Below are 16,983 nucleotides of genomic sequence, written 5' to 3'. Positions count from 1 at the left end.
CTCTCAGCCTGGCTCCAGAGCAGAGCTGCTCCAGCCCTCGCAGCATCTCCACGGCCTCCTCTGGACTCACTCCAACAGCTCCACTTTCCTTTAAGGGCAAAATCTCCTCTAAAAGAGACCTTCCTTATCCAGGGTGCAGGTAAACAACCAGCTACTCCTGGTACATGCAGGCAGACCTCAGCCTGGCCAAGTGGCACTCACACCTTTTGCCCTCCATCACCTGAGAAACAGCTTGTAGCCAAATCAGTGCAGGTCAGAACATGGTGAGGTGCAAGGAAGAGGTTCAGCTCCTGCTCAGAGCGGTGCAGTCAAGGATGTAAATCTCATACCCTCAGTAGCTGCATGACATCTTTATTTTTATTGGCAAGAGAAGCAGTATACACAGCAACATTGCAGTCTCTTAGCTCGTTAAAAATATCTCAATAAATAAAACAAATAAGCAACATATACACTGAAACGAAAAGGGGATGAGGGGGGTGAGCGGTAGCAAATCATGGAGCAATAAGGAAGAGGCAGTAGAGCGTGGAGGGCAGTCTGTAATCCAGGCTGTACTTGAGACAAATCATGCAGGGAGCTGGGGACACAGTGGGGGTTTTTCTTCTCTTTTTTTTTTTTTTTTTGTTGTTTTTTTCTTAAGAGAGCCTTGGTCCAGTTTTGCCATTACTGTACAAGAAATCAGGCGCTGGATTTAAACAAACAGACAGCAAACAAACCCAGAAAAGAATGCAGGTCCAGGGGAGTAAAATCTGAACCCAACCATTTCTCATAAATGTATTCCTGAATTAAGGCTTTTCAGAAGAACAAAGAGCTAAAACCAAACACACACACAGACAGACACAACGATGGACACCCAGGAATGTCGTTTCTCTTTTCTCTTTGGTCAGTCGCTTTAGGGAGAGATGTTGCAAAGTTTCAGACCATCAGCTTTGGTGCTGTTTTCTGCTCAGTCTAAGTGGTCCGCAAGAGTTCAGAGCAAGGGAGGTCAAGAGGGGGTCTTTTGGACCAGTTTACTTGAGGTTGTTAAGGTTTCAGAAGCTACAAACTTGGATACATCCCAATTCCACTTCAGTCTCAGACATTGGACAGTCTGGAGAGAAGAGACAAAAAAGGAAGAAAGCAGAAATAAATACACAGAATACAGGACATCTTTCTGAGGTATGTTGTCTGGTAAAGTTGTTTTCCCCTACAGATTATGGCCGTGGCTCATGATCACCAGTAACCACGTGTTGAAACCTACCCCTGGTCCCAGCAGACAGCTAATCCAGCATCTGGGTGAGATCCAAGGCACCAGGAGCAGCCCCACACCACCTTGAGCAAGGGAAGAGGGGAGATTGGATGCTTGGGTGTCTGAGCTGGGCTTTAGGAACTCCACCTACAGTGACTCCAGCCCAACATCAGGCAAGCTCTGTGGGAAATGAATCGGTTTTCTTTCCATCCCTGGGTAACACATTTATGCGATATCTAAGCACACCCAAAACCACCACTACCCGCAGAAAAATCAACCTAAACTTAGCAGTTCATTTGGCTTTTGGATGTACAACCTAAGTTCAGAGGTTGGAATGATAAATCCATAGGCAGGAGCAAAGCATCCATCACAGAGGCCATCTGCTGACAGCAGCATCTCCAACCCCAAGGGATGTTGTGCTAAACTCCAGTTCTCCATGCGATTCCCGGTGACTCAAACGTATCGTCTCTCTTCTGTCCCATTTATTGGGATGTGACAAGATGCAGCAGCATATTGGGAACCCTGCTACCTGCAGGGTCTGCTCTGATCTGCAGCAACCTGCTGCTGCTCGGTTGTGGGCTGGTGGGACAAACTCTGCGACCCAGCTGTGCCCATGGGAGACCCCACCTCACTTGGGGGAGGGATGGCTTTGCAGGCGCGATGCTGTTTCTGCCTTCAGAAAGCCACCTCAGCTCATATATCAAAAAGCAGATATAATTATTTCCTCCCACTAAGGAAAGCTCCCATTTAGCTTATTTCCTTTCCTTTCCTTCTCAAAGTTATTAATTATCTAATTACAACCACATTCTGCAGACGAGCTAAGGACTTGACAGGCTGCCCAGGACCACTTAGGAAAGCTTAACTACTTGATGTGTGTGAGCAGCAGTGGTTTATGTATGTGCACATCTGACAGATGACAGGTTGGTCCTTTCCTAATGTTGGCACTGGTGAGGGACTCAGGAAAGGAAAACAAAATACGGGGGGGGAAGAAAGATACCATGGAGAGATTTTCTGATGGCCTCCTTTTAACATTGTTTTCTCCAGCAAGCAGAAGAAGGGATGGAGGATGCTTGCTGCCAGTCACACGAGGTATCACCGTACCCTGCTCTTCACTGAACCTGGCTGCCATGTAAAACAAGGTGAAAACAGGTAGGAGGCAATACTGAGCTGATCTGTTTGCACTGGTGTTTTAAATCCCACTCAGGACTGGAGAGGTCAGCACAAAGCCGCTCTTGGAGCAGAGCTGGTGATTTGCAAACTGATGGATTTAACCCCGGCTGAGACACCCTGCTCTGGCTGCTGCTGCAGTGCAGGATCCCGTTCCCACTGGTTCTTTCTGGTTTCCAACAGCTTTTTTTGGCTCTGTCTGACTGGAAAAAACGGGAATTTCACAGCAGCTCAATGCTGATGTCTTCCCTGTTACTGCGAGGTGAATCAGTCTAGGTCTACCCTGTGCACGGCACTGCGGCTGTGCCCCACGGCTCTTGCATGGCTCTGCCGAGTCCCTTGCATGCTCCCATGGGAGGCTTAACCCATGGGAGGCTTAACCCATCCTTTCTCATCCCACACAGGTCACCAGAATGAGGTGTCGTTGTGGATAGATGTGGCTGCTGCTCAGCTGCTGCTTGGCCAGTGCCTGGTTATCGTAGAACAGCTTGGGCTGGAAAGGACCTTCAAAAGTCATCTAGTCCTACCCCCAGGTTATCAGCCTTGGCAGGATAATCCGGTAGGTTTTTTCCACTGCACATTAAAGCAGCCTGTCTGAGCTGATTGAGCCTTATTATGACCAGATATAGGGTACACCAAAGGAAGCTGCTCTACCTGGCCATGAAGGGGTTATTCTTCACATCTTGACATAAACTTGTGTTTCAGTTCATAGCCTGTAACATTTTGCTGGTTGTTCTTACTATGTATTCTATATACAATCCACATCAAAGAGTAAAACCCACTTGCTCACAAAACCAATCTATCAGCACAAGGAAAGTGCACAAAATGAGAACCCCTACTGTGTGATCTGCTCCTTCCACTTCTTCTTCTGTGGACTTTTGGGATGTTGGGTGCTGACTGCTTTTGAAAACCTGGCTCTAAGTACCAGTTTTGAAAACACATAAATGGTAACAGAAGGAGCAGGGTATCTGCTTGTGGCATCAAAGACACTTTGGTGGTGGGATGTGTGGCAACATGTCCACTGCAGGCAGAGAAGTGATGTGTGATGTCTTCTCCCAGCCTGTTCTTCTTCAGCTATCCCCTCCTTCCATGTCACTCAGATAGAGGAGCACTGTGCTAAAAACCTGCTAGCATCCCACATGGAGCTTAGTAAGGTTGGCGGACTTCAGTGGCTTCTCAGTTTGCTTAAGAGTGCTATGGGTATTGGAGAAATCATACTCTGAATCTAGCTTGTAATCCTCATGTCAGAAACCTGGTCCTTGCTTGTAGTGGTTTGAGTCTTGCAGGGGAAAGGAGGATCAGCTCCTGGCTGAGAAAGAGGGGTAATATCCCCCAAAACCTGCTGCTGGTCTTTCCTCCTCCCCTACCCAGTGCTGGCACACCACTGCAGCCAGACTGCCTCCTCCTGCCCCTTGTTTCTGGAGACCCCACCTTGAACTGCTCCGGTAAGCCCAGTGCCTTGTGCCTGAGCTCCCAGAAGGGCTGGTTTCATCCCCCAACTCATCATGCACCAAAAGGGGCAGCACAGCCCTGCTTTCCTTCAGGAGCTGTAAAAATGAGGTGACAGGGCCCTTCAGGCTCTTTTCCCCCCTTAAATCATAGAGAGCTTTTCCATAACGATTTTGTGTTTTTAATGGACCCTCCCAAGATCGTGCTTTATGTTTATGATCCTTTAACCCCAGAGGGGCTCAGCAAGGAGCTCATCAAAGCCTGTCAAAGCACTCTGCTGGCAGCTGCTCCTATGGCGCTTCTCTGCTCTGCTCCCATGACTGGGACCCTAATGCGCTCCTGCAGGAACGGCTGCAGGTTTCCTATGGCAGCAGAATGACGAGGTGCAGACTTGACCGAAGCAGGAAAGCACATAGCAGGCTTCACAGGGAATGCCTTCCTGGCACTAAGCTGGTGTGATAGCACATCAGGACAACACAGAGCTTAGTTTTGATCACGTACAGGCTCGCTATGTAACTGCTCTCTTTGCACTTGCCTCAGTTTCCCTGGTTGGGAAATGGCAGTACGTCCCTTCCTCTCTTACAGTGCACGTGGGATTTAATCAGCTGGTGCCTATAAGGCACCTTGTGATTCTCCAAGTTATAGCTGAAAGGCATAATGCTGCATTATAAGAAAGCATGATTGTAGCATCGGGACTGAGAGCTGGTAGGCGGTGAAACTCTCTGTTGAACACAGTTCTCAAGCGTTTCTCTTACCCTGTAGCTTGGAACACAGAATGTAGTTCTTATGCATTACTTTATTGCAGACCCTGTGCAGTTTCCTTTGCACGGTGAATTGAGGGCTTGCTGCTCTATTTTCTTTCTCTGCATTTGGAGCACTCCGCAGCCCAAGAACACAGCATGGAAACCGTGAGAGCAGAGAGCTGCTGGTTTGATGGAAGGTACAGCAATAGTACAGCCAGGGATTTTGCAACAGGACCCTGAGGCCTTTGCTCATATAGAATTAGGGTGGTTTTGATTCCAAAGGGATTGAAATAACTTCCATAACATAACTCAGAGTGCAAATGCAATAGGAAATGCAGTTGAAGGCTTGAGTTTGTTTGTTTGGTGTGGTGTTCTGTTGTTTGTTTCTTTTAAAGAGTGTTTTTTCAACTTATTTTACTGCAAGAAAATGGTTCTTCCACTGGGTCCCAGCCTCTCTCTGCCCACATGGGTTTTGTCATTCCAAATCCCTACCAGGAAAGTGCTGGCCCAACTTCTTGCCTTGTGTTTGGGGCTGGGAATGGGGTCAGGTAGTGAGTAGCTGACGGGGGGTGTGAGTGGTGCAGCACACACCAGCTGCTCACCCCACACCAGCTGGGACTGATTTCGGTCAGTCACCGAGAAGTTTATAGACTGCTTCCTCCCCCCTTCAACTTGGGGAAGTAAAAACTAGCACAGGTCAAAGCTAAGACCCTGGCCCTGCTCAGTTGGGTCAGTGCAGGGCACGCTGCCTGAGGCTGATGCTGCTGCCTTCCGGCATCGCTGGAGTGAATGCAGTTTCTGACTGAGCATTGTTGCTGAAAGGAGTCTGAATTGCAATCACAGATCTCTTATAAGTGACACCAATGGGCATGTTCTTCACCCACCCTGTGTGTGGCTGCCTCGGTGGTCCCAGGCAGCTTCCCCTCCATTCTGTGTTGTCCCCATGGCTCTGCTGCCTTTGGCACCACTCCTGCCACCATGTTTTTGCCTGCTTTGCAGTCTCCCACCCAAGAGTGTGCTTGTTTAAAGCACCCCCACAACATTCATTTTAATGGGATATTAACTTGCAAGCTGTGGAGGTTTGGACTGGGGAGCAGCACCGCTGCGAGACAGGTGTGTCAGAAGGTAGGATGCTAGCAGACCAGGCAGCATTGATGGGCATGGGTGACAAGAAAGCTCTGGCATCTTCCTCCCTGGGAAGCAAACATGCACTGAGGAAACAAATGTTAAACCAGCCCCCATGGAAAAGCACTGAACAAACTCAGCTGGAGATCCCCATCACCACCACCCCAAAACTTACCCTTTCCAAAATGAGAATACCAGAAAGAATTAATATAGTGAAACATACAGCAAAAGCCTATTCAGGCTGTCATGGGTGTTTTTAAAACCCATGGGTGGTTTTAAAACCCATGCTGGTTTTATTGTGCTAGGTGCTGCACCAATAAGCTGATTACAGGCATGTTACAGGGTGAATGGGGAAGGAGGAGCCCCCTGTTGAGTTGGATCTAATTGGAAGTGGGGCAGAGCAAATAACAGTCTACCGCCTCTCTGGTTGTTACCCAGGTGAGTACCTTCAGGGCTGGAGACCCTCCAAATAGTCCTCAAGAGGAGGAAAACATGACGTGGATGAGTTTTCCTGGACTAGTCCAACCACTGGGTTCAAGCAACTCTGGGTTACAACACAAAATGGGACGCTCGTGCTTTAGAAAATCAATAAAATGCTTCAGTCGGCGCTAAGTAGCAGCTGCCCTTAATATTTTTCTTCAAAATAAATCAATATGCAGCTAGTTTGGTTATTGCATTATGTCATAGCCCCGGTACGCCCGCCCGCCGCACCAGCGCCGCATGTGTCCTGCCCCGTGGGCACAGGGATGGAGAAAAACAACAGTGAACAATGCAAAACGTGACTTGGGGGCTCACGTGTTGGCCCCCGTGCCTTGGGAAAGAAAAGGTCAGCACGGGCTGGCGTGAAGTGCCAGCAAGGGAGTTTGTGAAATGCCGAAGCAAGCGGCTCCAGAAATGGGGTTGTTCCTTTTAAGATTAGGAAACGCCAAGTTGGAAGGGAGGACAAATCTCAGCATCTTGACTCTCATTCCAGAAAGTCTGAATCTGGATCACTTCTGCCCATGAGGGCTCTGTCTCGCCTGGTCACCAGGACTCCTGGTGAGTGGTGTTCTGTTGTCACCGGGTCACCAGGACTCCTGGTGACCTGGGCTCTTGCAAGCGTCCTGTGCTCCTCTCTCCCTGTCACTGTGACCCAACTCAATCCCAGATTTGCCAACAAGGGGACTGTCATCAAGACCTATGTGGCAGCTTGAAGTGCAGACATCTGAGATATGCTGGAGGATCTTGATGAGGACACAGAAATCCCCTAATCTCATTGTCATCAACATGGGCAGGGTCCCTACATGAGGTGCTTACTGCCAAATGCCCCCAGTTCAACACTTAACCTTGCTCATTCCTGAGCCTGGTGAACGAAGGACCATCATTCCCAGCTGTCTTGGGAACAACAGCTTTAAGAAAGCATATGGCAAGTATCAATGGTAATATCCACAGCCCTGTCTGTGTGCTTTGCCCTCCAGCATCCTGTGGTTTTTTATCTGCACAAAACCTCCTGAAACCAATGTTGTTTGGGCTGAAATTTTCCATGCCCAACGGTGATTCCTCTTTCTTGCCATTGTTTTTGTCTTCTGGAGCCAGGGCAGAAATGGACCAGCTGTTCTAGAGCACAGGGAGAGCAGAAAACAGCAGCGCTCCAAAAATGCTCAAGGCTTCCCCTTGACTGTGTGTTGGAGGCTTGGACAGCAACGGGTGGAAAGCTGAAAGGCAGCATGCATATCACCCAGCTTGTAAAGCAGCATCCCACCTGGGCCTGGAGGAAATTAAGTTTGTTTTGACCTAGTTCTGAGCCTCCCAAAATCGCCTTCCAACTATGCACGGGCTGAGTGTTTCTGTGAGCCATATGAAGCAGACCTAAGGCAGGAAGCATGGGTGAGTTATTTTGCCTTGGCTTTTATCACAGTGCCATTAAAAACATGAAGCCCCTGTGAAGCAGCAGAGATTTGCTAGGGTGGAGGCAAGATGGTGGGCTCATGACCATCAGGCTGGGACATGCACAGGCAAACCGGGTCTTTGCTACCTAGATTAGGTAGAGCAGAACTGGCCGAACTTTAGCAAACCCTGGGAGATGGGATGGGAGGTGGGATGCTTCTTACCTTCCTCCTAAGCTGAAGAAGTCCCTGGTGTCAAGCAGCAAGCTGAAGTTCAGGTATATCCAAGCACAGGCTGTGCATGTCTGTTCTGTTTAAGGGTGGGAAAACTACATCTGCACACGTGTCCGTGTTTATGCACCGTTTAATATATGCTCAAATGTTTTTATGCAAAGTTGAAGGAAGAAGGGAGATGCTGCTCTGTGTATAGCGTACATAGAGGTACACTCGCTGCAGGTGTTGGCTGGATCTCTACCAAACGGGTAATCCCAAATTGCCTTTGGGTATTGTCCCCATAGCCAGGATGGACAGTGGTGTATAGCTGAGATTTAAAATATTTTTCTGATATGAATGGTGCAAAAATGCAACTTTTTAGGACCATTTTCTGAACATGACCAGAGGCAAGCAGCAGAGGTAAGGGGAAACTGAGCCATGAAGGAATGGCACCTTAAAATAGCAGAAATCCCTTGATTTTCAGGGTGTTTCTCACCAAAAAAAGGCTAAAAAGATAGGGATGGGGAATAACTTCCCATCCTCATGGTTGCTTTCTGCCCCAAGGGGAGTGCTGGTCCTTGTGGCTGTGGCACAGACCAGGAAAGGAGAGAGCCAGAATCCGCAGCTATCCCTCAAGCAACAGAAAAGGCAGGCAGGCCGGTCTGCAAGGCTTCAGAGGGGAGGAAACAGCGGAGAAAGGAATTCAGATAATTGTGTACATGCAGTGGGGGGAGAGAAGGCCCAAATCAGATCTAATGCTGTGGGTACGGACAGACTGAAACCAGATACCCTGGCTTGTGTTTTTTCTGCCTTTGCTGGTATGAACCCTTATCGACCATCTGCTCTTGAAGTCTCCCAGATGAAGAAAAGCCACAATTATGTGCATCTTACAGCTGGGAAACCATTTAAAAACACATCCTTCCCAGTTGTTCATTCCTGAGTTGCACACACACACACACCCCACCGGCTATCACCAAATGTACCCCTCGTCTAGAGGAAAGCCTCTAATCTAATTTACCCCAGGCTTTTCAGACCTCAGAGGATTTGGTTTGAGGGAATACATCCTCCCTGTGTCCAGTGGACCCCTGGCTCATTATGGGGAGTGTAACTAGCTGTTTGATGGGGATGGGGCATAAGAAAACAGAGATTTAAGCCTTTTCTTCTCCCGCCTTTCCAAGAAATGGCCATGGCTTAGTGACACCTCACTGTCCGGGAAGAGCCATCCTAAAGAGACAATGCCAAAAGAAGAAACCAAGGGGACAGCCCTTGGTGTTTTCTTCAGTATTTTGGTATCTATCTCCTTTCAACCCATTTGTTTTTAAAGGTGCAAAGTGAGCTTTCACATTCTTCCAGCTCCAGGCGTGCCTCTGCAAAGCTAAACTGTCTGGAGCCAAAAAGGTGTCTCCATCACGAGAGAAGGCTGAAACCCTCACAAACCACTTTAACACCTCTGAGCACTCTGATCTCAATTTCTCCTTAGTTCCTTGTGACTGAGCTGTTGGGTTTTCCTTGGGGCTTCAGTTCCTTTCCACTTGGGGTGAAGAAAGAGGGAAGCTGAAGGACTGATGCAGCCCCATCCTGGACCTGCAAGCTCAGAGCTCTGATGGGCAATCAGCTCTGCTCAAAGCAAAGCAGCATAGCTCACCCAAGAAAGCCAAGGTGGCCTCCATCACACTCAGAAACTTGCAGGCTCACCAGCTTCCCATGGAAAAACTTGCCCTTTGGGGTCTTGAAACACACTCCTTTGGCGTGATTTTGTCCTATGGCTGATTGCCCTAGCCCAGATAAAATCAGCCTCAGGGTAAGGAGGAGAAGCAAGAGCTCTGCAATGAAGCGGTCTGTTGCTGGGACACTCAAGAGTTTCTGCGTTATGTCCTGCCTCTCGCAGCAGTCTCAGGGCAGTTGTTAATAATATTGACTCTGAGGTGTCCCTCCCTCACCAGAAAATTAAGCCAACAAAACAAAAAGCTTTAAAGAGAAAGGAGCCCCCTGAAAGAAACATTTCCCCCAGCCCTGCACTCCTCCACAGCCTGAGCATCAGCCTCTGTAGGGCAGTGGGGTTCATTGCAGCTGGAGGTGGAGGAGGAGGAGGAGGTAGGTTTGTGGGAGCCCCTTATAAAGTCTTGGCAGCACATCACTGGAAGCTCATTTAGAGGTTGCCGCAAGGCGGAAGCTGCTAATGAGCAGTTGGAGCAGGAAAAAAACAGGGTTGCTTCGGCTTTTGAAAGGACCATCTTAGCTCTGTCCTCAGCTCTGCCCAGCTGCCTGGTGGGTGGCACAGAGGGACAAGGGCTTGGGGACACCACCAGCATCTCCAGAGCATGAAAGCCAGGGCTGTGGGCAAAGAGGGGAAGGAGGAGGTGACTACCGCCAGCCTTCCTGGCTAATGGAGCAGCAAAGAAAGCCCACTGCTGTTTCCCATAGCTCCCCATCCCAGAGGCACACACAAGCTTGGCTTTGCACAATGAGGTGAAGAAAAAAGGAGCAAGCAGAAGGAAGAAGGCAGGGAATGAGATATTCTTGTTGGAGAACTCAAAAGAAATACACAGGGTTGGGAAAAGAGGTTGCACAGATGCCAACGTGCATCTTAAAGAGTGGCTCTAAAGCTGTTGAGGCTTACGCCAAAGATGAGTGCAATCATTTCATGTCCTCCTCTGCCTCACGAGCACCCCATCCTCTGGGCTTCTCAAATCAACATGAATTCCAGCTGCCAGAACACAAGCAATTCCAGGCAGGCACTTGATTCTCCCTGCCTGAAATGCACACATCAAAGCAGTGCTAGAGATAGAAATATTATATGTAGACATCAGGTAAGAGGGCAAAGTTATTATGGATGTGCCATACACTTCTACTGAGATGCTCACAGCAAAGACCATGTGCAAACCTTACTCTGCACAATTACAGCTTGCAAGCTAAGGCTTAATGTATTTTAGGAGACAGTTGCATGATGTGTTATAGCTTAATGACTTATGCCATTGGCTGGGCTACAATGACTGACTGTATACCTATGCTAAGCAGTTTGGGAAGTATAACGTATTTGTTTAAGTCAAACCTGTTCTTGTAGGCTGATCGAGACTATCTTGGAGGAAAATATCAGTAGGAGCATGACTCTTCTTCCTCTTGGGAATATAAGACAGTGCCTTAGGGCAGCTGGCACTATGCAGCTTGATGTGCAGCATGCTCTGATGATGCTGGCACCCAGTGTGAAATGTGTCTCTGGTCCCTGTCTGTCTCTACAGGGATAAACACAACTGAGATATGAAATGGGCTGTAAAAACATCCTTCTGCCTCCTCCAGCCAGTTTTAGAACAGCAGAGTATTGAACAGTCCTCCTCCCCTCTGCGTTCCTGCCCAAATAATACAAATCCTAGGAAAAACACCTTCACTACATATAGATATATCTGCAGCTTTATTCTTTTTTCTGAGGGAATTCTTTTAGCTTGCCCTTCGCAGCCAGCAGCTTCCCTGTTCCCCTTATTTTTCCTGCATGCAGCAAGTATGCAGCTGCAGTTTGCAAACCTCATGAGTGGCAGCATCTGTGTGGGAAGCGACAAGCATCGTCCTCTGGCTCTGCGACTTGGCACTGCAGGTCCTACCCCATGGAAAAGACATTTCCTACCCGTTTCCCCACTTTACCTGCTCCTCCCCTGTTTAGATTAGGTACTGTGGGAGCAAGAATTGCTGTATCTGTACATAGCTGAGCACAAGGAGGAATAGCCTTAGCTTTTTTTTTATCAGTGCAACACAAACACTGTAATAACACTGACTCCTAAATCAGTAAGTGGGTGATAGTTATGACTGACTCAACAGCATGGATTAATGCCAGTGGAATTAATAACAATAAACCCCCTGCTTTAAAAGCACCTATGGTTTAAACTTGTTACTTCAAAAAAAAAACCCTAGAACAAAGAAATGGAGCCACCCACTAAAAAGAAGAGGCAGTTTGCACAAAATCAGTGGTGTTTCATGGGCTTCTGTGAGCAATCCACAGGACAGGGACGATTGCCTTATGAACTTGGGGTGCTTTTTTAATGCTCGATACAGTCACTGACAAATAGCAGCTGAAACACCTGTAGGCCAGATGTGCACAGCTGTACATGTGCTGCTGATGATCAATCTTCAGATTACATCACACTCCAGATGCCTGACTTCAGAAGCGCTTGGAAGGCAGAGCTGAAGCAAACAAACTGCAAGCTTAGGCATTGCTTTCTTCCCCACAGCAACACTGTGTCCCTATGCACGCAATGATGAACCCTTCTTCTGTTGTCACCTTGAGTGCACAGTGCAACCTCAAAGCAAACAGAGGGGAAACTCCACCCAGCCATCTGGGAAGAGACACTGGCATCCTATAGCCAGGAACGATGTCTCTGCGTGATTAATGTGCTGGGGATGTGGGCTACATACAGGCATAGAATCATAGAAGCAGACAGGTTGGAAAAGACCTGTAAGATCAAGTCCAACTGTTCCCCAACACTAACCAGAGTCACTGAGGGACTTGTTTACATGATGTGTGAACACTTGCAGGGCCAGTGACTACACCGCTGCCCTGAGCAGCCTGTTCCAATGCCTGATCGAAGTACATTCCAAGTCTGTGTTTTTATCACTTTGATGATCCAAAACCATCAGCATCTGCCTTTGAATTGTTTTTTTTTTGGTGTTTCTCCATACTGCAACATACAGCACACCTTCACCATCTCTCCATGCCCGTGTGTGTGTATGTCTAAAGGGAAGTCAAGAGATTTTCATTTTCAGTGGATTCATTATGTACCAAGAAGTATGGCACTTGTGCCTATAACACTGGGAAGCAAACCTTTGTCTGCCCTGAGAGAGAATGGGAGGTGACTGCTGAAAAAAGACCGTGGGTTATTTTTGCATCCGGAGTAGGGAAGAACATTTTCCCTTTGGTTCATGAGGCTGTGTTTGCTCTTTAAAACTGGCAAACAGATGCTGGGGCAGATTTCCTGAAGCTCAGGAGATTAAATCTTCCATTTTTACACTTACGGATCTTAAAAGAGCATCACAAAAAAACCCGTGATGTGAAGAAGCAGGGACCCCATCTCCTTGCTCAATGTCACCATGCCCAGCTATGGCAGAGCCGCATCTTGGGTGACGTTCCCAGATGTCTGCAGAGGAAAGTCGCTGATCTGAAACTTTCCCCCTCTCATGAGGCAGCGTTTGAAGAATGTGCCCTCACTCACCACACCCTGATCCCTAAAGGCAGTGATTGCAATTGCTTGGCCCCAGCCCGGCAGCATTTCACACGCAGTAGGTACAGGGTCTTGATAACCACGCAGGCTCTGAGTAACAGCCGTGATTCAGCCTCTGTGTTACTGATCTCCCAGGGCTTTTGGAGGGGATTGTACCAGGCCAGGTCTCCATCTGGGGTTAACCAACATAGCTTCATTGAAGTCAAGGGGCCAAACTCTCACTTGGAATAAACTGGCATAACTCCACTGCAGTCAGTAAAGCTACTCTGAACTTTTATTTATGGCAAGAATAGTCCAACTATTTAAAATATGTGGGGCCACCCTTACACAGAGGGTGTTACATTTCTATATGCCAAACAATCCCATCAGGGTAAGAAGTACTTGACATCAAATAAGGCAGTCTGGTGTGTGCCATTGACATTAACCATGCTTCAGAGAAGGCCACCAGCTGATGTGCAGGGCTGGGGTGAGCACAGCTTGGTACAGGTAACCCACTTCATAACAAGTTGGCTGCATTTGCCTTTGGGCTTGGAGCAACCTGTTCTGGTGGAAGGTGTCCCTGCCCATGGCTGGGATTGGAACTGGATGAGCTTTAAGGTGCCTTCCAACCCAAACCAGGCTGGGATTCTATGACTGATGCTGGCAGCATGCCTCTAGGAATGACTACAGCGACTTTGCCTAAGTGTGCTGATAGACCATGGCTTGCTTTGCATTAGTGATCTGCTAGTGCCTGGAGGCTCATTCTGTCTTCAATGGTCTGGCAGCTACATTAACACAGACACAGGCCTGGCAAGAGCCATCCTCAGTCCTGCACCTCTCCTGGACCATTTTTCCAGCCTTTACTACAAGTACTGCATTGTACAATACTTCTCACTAACTTCACAGCTTTTGCCTTCCTTGCAGATGACATTGCCCACATTGCCCAGCCTCTAGATCTCAACCTGAATCCTTTCACCCAGCTGCTGTTCTTTAGGTTAATGAGTTCCTTCCTCTCCTGCCTTGGTGTTTATAAGTTGCTCTTCACTCTCCCATAGAGAGAAGGACTTTGGGGTGTTGGTTGATGAGAAAATGAACATGAGCCAGCTTCAGTGTGCGCTTGCAGCCCAGAAAGCCAACCGTATCCTGGGCTGCATCAAAAGGAGCGTGACCAGCAGGTCGAAGGAGGTGATCCTGCCCCTCTACTCTGCTCTCGTGAGACCTCACCTGGAGTATTGTGTGCAGTTCTGGTGTCCTCAACATAAAAAAGACATGGAACTGTTGGAACAAGTCCAGAGGAGGCCACGAGGATGATCAGGGGACTGGAGCACCTCCCATATGAAGAGAGGCTGAGAAAGTTGGGGCTGTTCAGCCTGGAGAAGAGAAGGCTGCGTGGAGACCTCAGAGCAGCTTCCAGTGTCTGAAGGGGGCCTATAGGGATGCTGGGGAGGAATCTTCATTAGGGACTGTAGTGATAGGACAAGGGGTAACGGGTTCAAACTTAACAGGGAAGTTTAGATTGGGTATAAGGAAGAAGTTCTTTCCTGTTAGGGTGGTGAGGCTCTGGAATGGGTTGCCCAGGGAAGTTGTGAATGCTCCATCCCTGGCAGTGTTCAAGAACAGGCTGGACAAAGCCTTGGGTGAGATGGTTTAGTGTGAGGTGTCCTTGCCCATGGCAGGGGGGTTGGAAACTAATATTAAGGTCCTTTCCAACCGTAACTATTTTATGATCTCCTTGTCAGCTACTTCCAAAGGTTGGCTTTGCTGCCTGAGGATGCCCAAACCAGCTTTGCATCAGGGGACCTTTTCAGGACAAGGAGTAGGAGGTAAGGTTACTTGTATTGCTAGAAAGGATTTTGTAATATGCAGAGGTTTGGGGTTTTTTTTTGAATAAGGTATGCTTCAGCATGGCATTATTTACTTTTCTTCAAGCCTTTTAGCTGTCTGTGATTGAATAAATGCTTGAATGTCTGTGTTGCTTTTCACCTCTGCTTGAGCACCTTGGGCTGTGGTGGCTACTGGAGTGGCTCCTAGTTAAGATAATGATAAAGGGGAGCAGTAACCTAGTTAGTTTAGCAGTTTCTGATGTCACCATCCTACCTCAGGAGTGTGATCTCTTGAGGAGATAGATAGGCAGTAACCCCCTGGTCCCTGTCTGGACTCTGAGCAGCCATGAATCACTCATTTTCCAAAACTCCTAAGGCAGGTATCATTGTTTGCAATTCAGCTTGAGGTTAGCTGGTTGCTTTACAGCCTTTTCTGAAACTGCTATGTGGGTGATGCAGGGCAAGCCAGTAATGGGAAGCAGGAGCAGGAACAATCTTACTCACAACCTCTTTAGCAACATACTCCCAGCCTGGATAGTGCTGCGATCTGCCCAACCCACTGCTCTGCTCCAAGAGCCTGCACTCCCATAAATGAATATCCTGAGGGTTTTAATTTCCTCTGCAATGACTAACTAATAACTTCAAAACACATTTTTATAGGCATCAGCGGCCTCAGAGTGGACACAACAGTGTATTCGGCTTGCTGTCTGCTAAGCTTTCTATGTTGCTGCTTGGTTTCTTTCCTATAAATAAGCTATCCACTTCAGAGCACTCGTGTCCATTTTTCATCACACGTCTGGAATTTATGGCTTCGCAAGAGGTAAACCAAAGTTGATTGCTCCCTCGCTGCTCTTTTTCAAAGGGGAACAAACAATCTCACTCCAGCAAGTTCAGACTTCTGGAGGAAGAAACATGCAGAGATGAAATCTCTGTGCTAAAGGAGCAAAAAAGTCATCATGTCCTTAGCTTGTCCAGTTAGTGATCTATTTAATCACATGCCTGAATGTGTGCTGTTAGCCCTGCTGAGCTGACTTCAGTACACATCCACTAAGGATGTGCAGTCTGCTCTGCTGAATAGGAACAAATGACTCCCAAGAAGTTGATTTGTATGCAGCGTGTACACAAAAGCTTGGAAATAGCTCTGGAAAATTGGTTTACGTGGGTTTTCATTCTGCAAAAGGCAGATAGATGCTTTCTTGTCTGCAGTTTTCAGGGGTTGCTTGGTTTTGATTATTGACTGAATGGGTTAAGTCAACATTTTCAGCCTCTTTATTGTGGGTGACTCAGCTCAAGGCCAGCTGCCTGGTCTTGTTTAGGTTTGCCAGCTGCAAACTGGACTTGTTTGAACCTTTGAGCTTGAACTCTGCTAGGTTCCCACTGAGCAAATAACCTGTGTGGCTGTGGTACTGATGCAATCTTGTTTCGGGGATAGGGGGAAGGAAAGCTCTCTGCATCCGTTCAAAACAAAGGCTCTGTGCTTTGATTTTGGTCCTGCTGCTCCTCTCTGAATTCCACAAGCTGTCCTAGGCTGTGCAGACCTGAACTAAGCTTGTGCTCCTGTGAATCAGGGGCTTGGCTCTGAGGCTGCTTCTCATCTGTCTGCTTGGGTTTGCAACTGATGCTGAACAGCTTTTATGCTCTATTCAGCTGAGGTTTATATACATACACTGCTGCTGCCTGTGGTACAGCAAAATGTTTCCTCACGTTTCATATTCCCTGGGTTCAATCTGTGCCTGTGTGTTTGTGAAGCAAGAGGAGTCTGGATGTTACACTCACTGATTGAAAGATTTAAAGGCTCTGTAAGAAATCAAATTGAATGCAGGTAGGGTATAGGAAAGTATTGCTCTAACTGTCTAGAGAAGTGTGTGCATGCTTCTGTATGCAATACACAGATCACCTCTGAAACCATACTTAGGCTTTAAATACACTGTAGGTGTGGAGGATGCCTGTAGGGACTTAAACTTTTCACTCCTCTGTGCTTTTTACAAGTTAAAGATGCTGTTTTCTCTTGCAGCTTCTGGTTGCCATTCTTATTCAGGCGCAGATGTCTCACCTATATATATACGTACAGTGCATACTTCCCCTACTCATGTGTGCACCTATAATACAGCACTTGGCTGTGTCAGTAAATATTGTGGGGGATGTATATACTTCCATCTAATACTTTAAAGTTGGTGTTCATCTGTT

At 47.7% G+C, this 16,983-nt stretch overlaps 1 protein-coding gene across 1 annotated transcript in view; it reads right to left on the bottom strand.

Moving 5' to 3' along the window:
• Positions 1 to 335: 335 nt before the first annotated feature.
• The window catches only part of TWIST2 (twist family bHLH transcription factor 2), a 35,503-nt gene continuing 18,855 nt past the window's right edge, over positions 336 to 16,983 (bottom strand). The window contains exon 2 of the mRNA XM_062642427.1: positions 336 to 1,087. The gene's annotated coding sequence lies outside the window, so the exon portion shown is untranslated. The remainder of the gene's footprint in view (positions 1,088 to 16,983) is intronic.

This window comes from Pezoporus occidentalis, unplaced genomic scaffold (genome assembly GCF_034315485.1).
Source record: "Pezoporus occidentalis ecotype Australia unplaced genomic scaffold, CSIRO_AGI_Poc_V1 ctg118, whole genome shotgun sequence".
NCBI lineage: Eukaryota > Metazoa > Chordata > Aves > Psittaciformes > Psittacidae > Pezoporus > Pezoporus occidentalis.
This window is presented reverse-complemented; position numbering and strand designations above follow the sequence as displayed.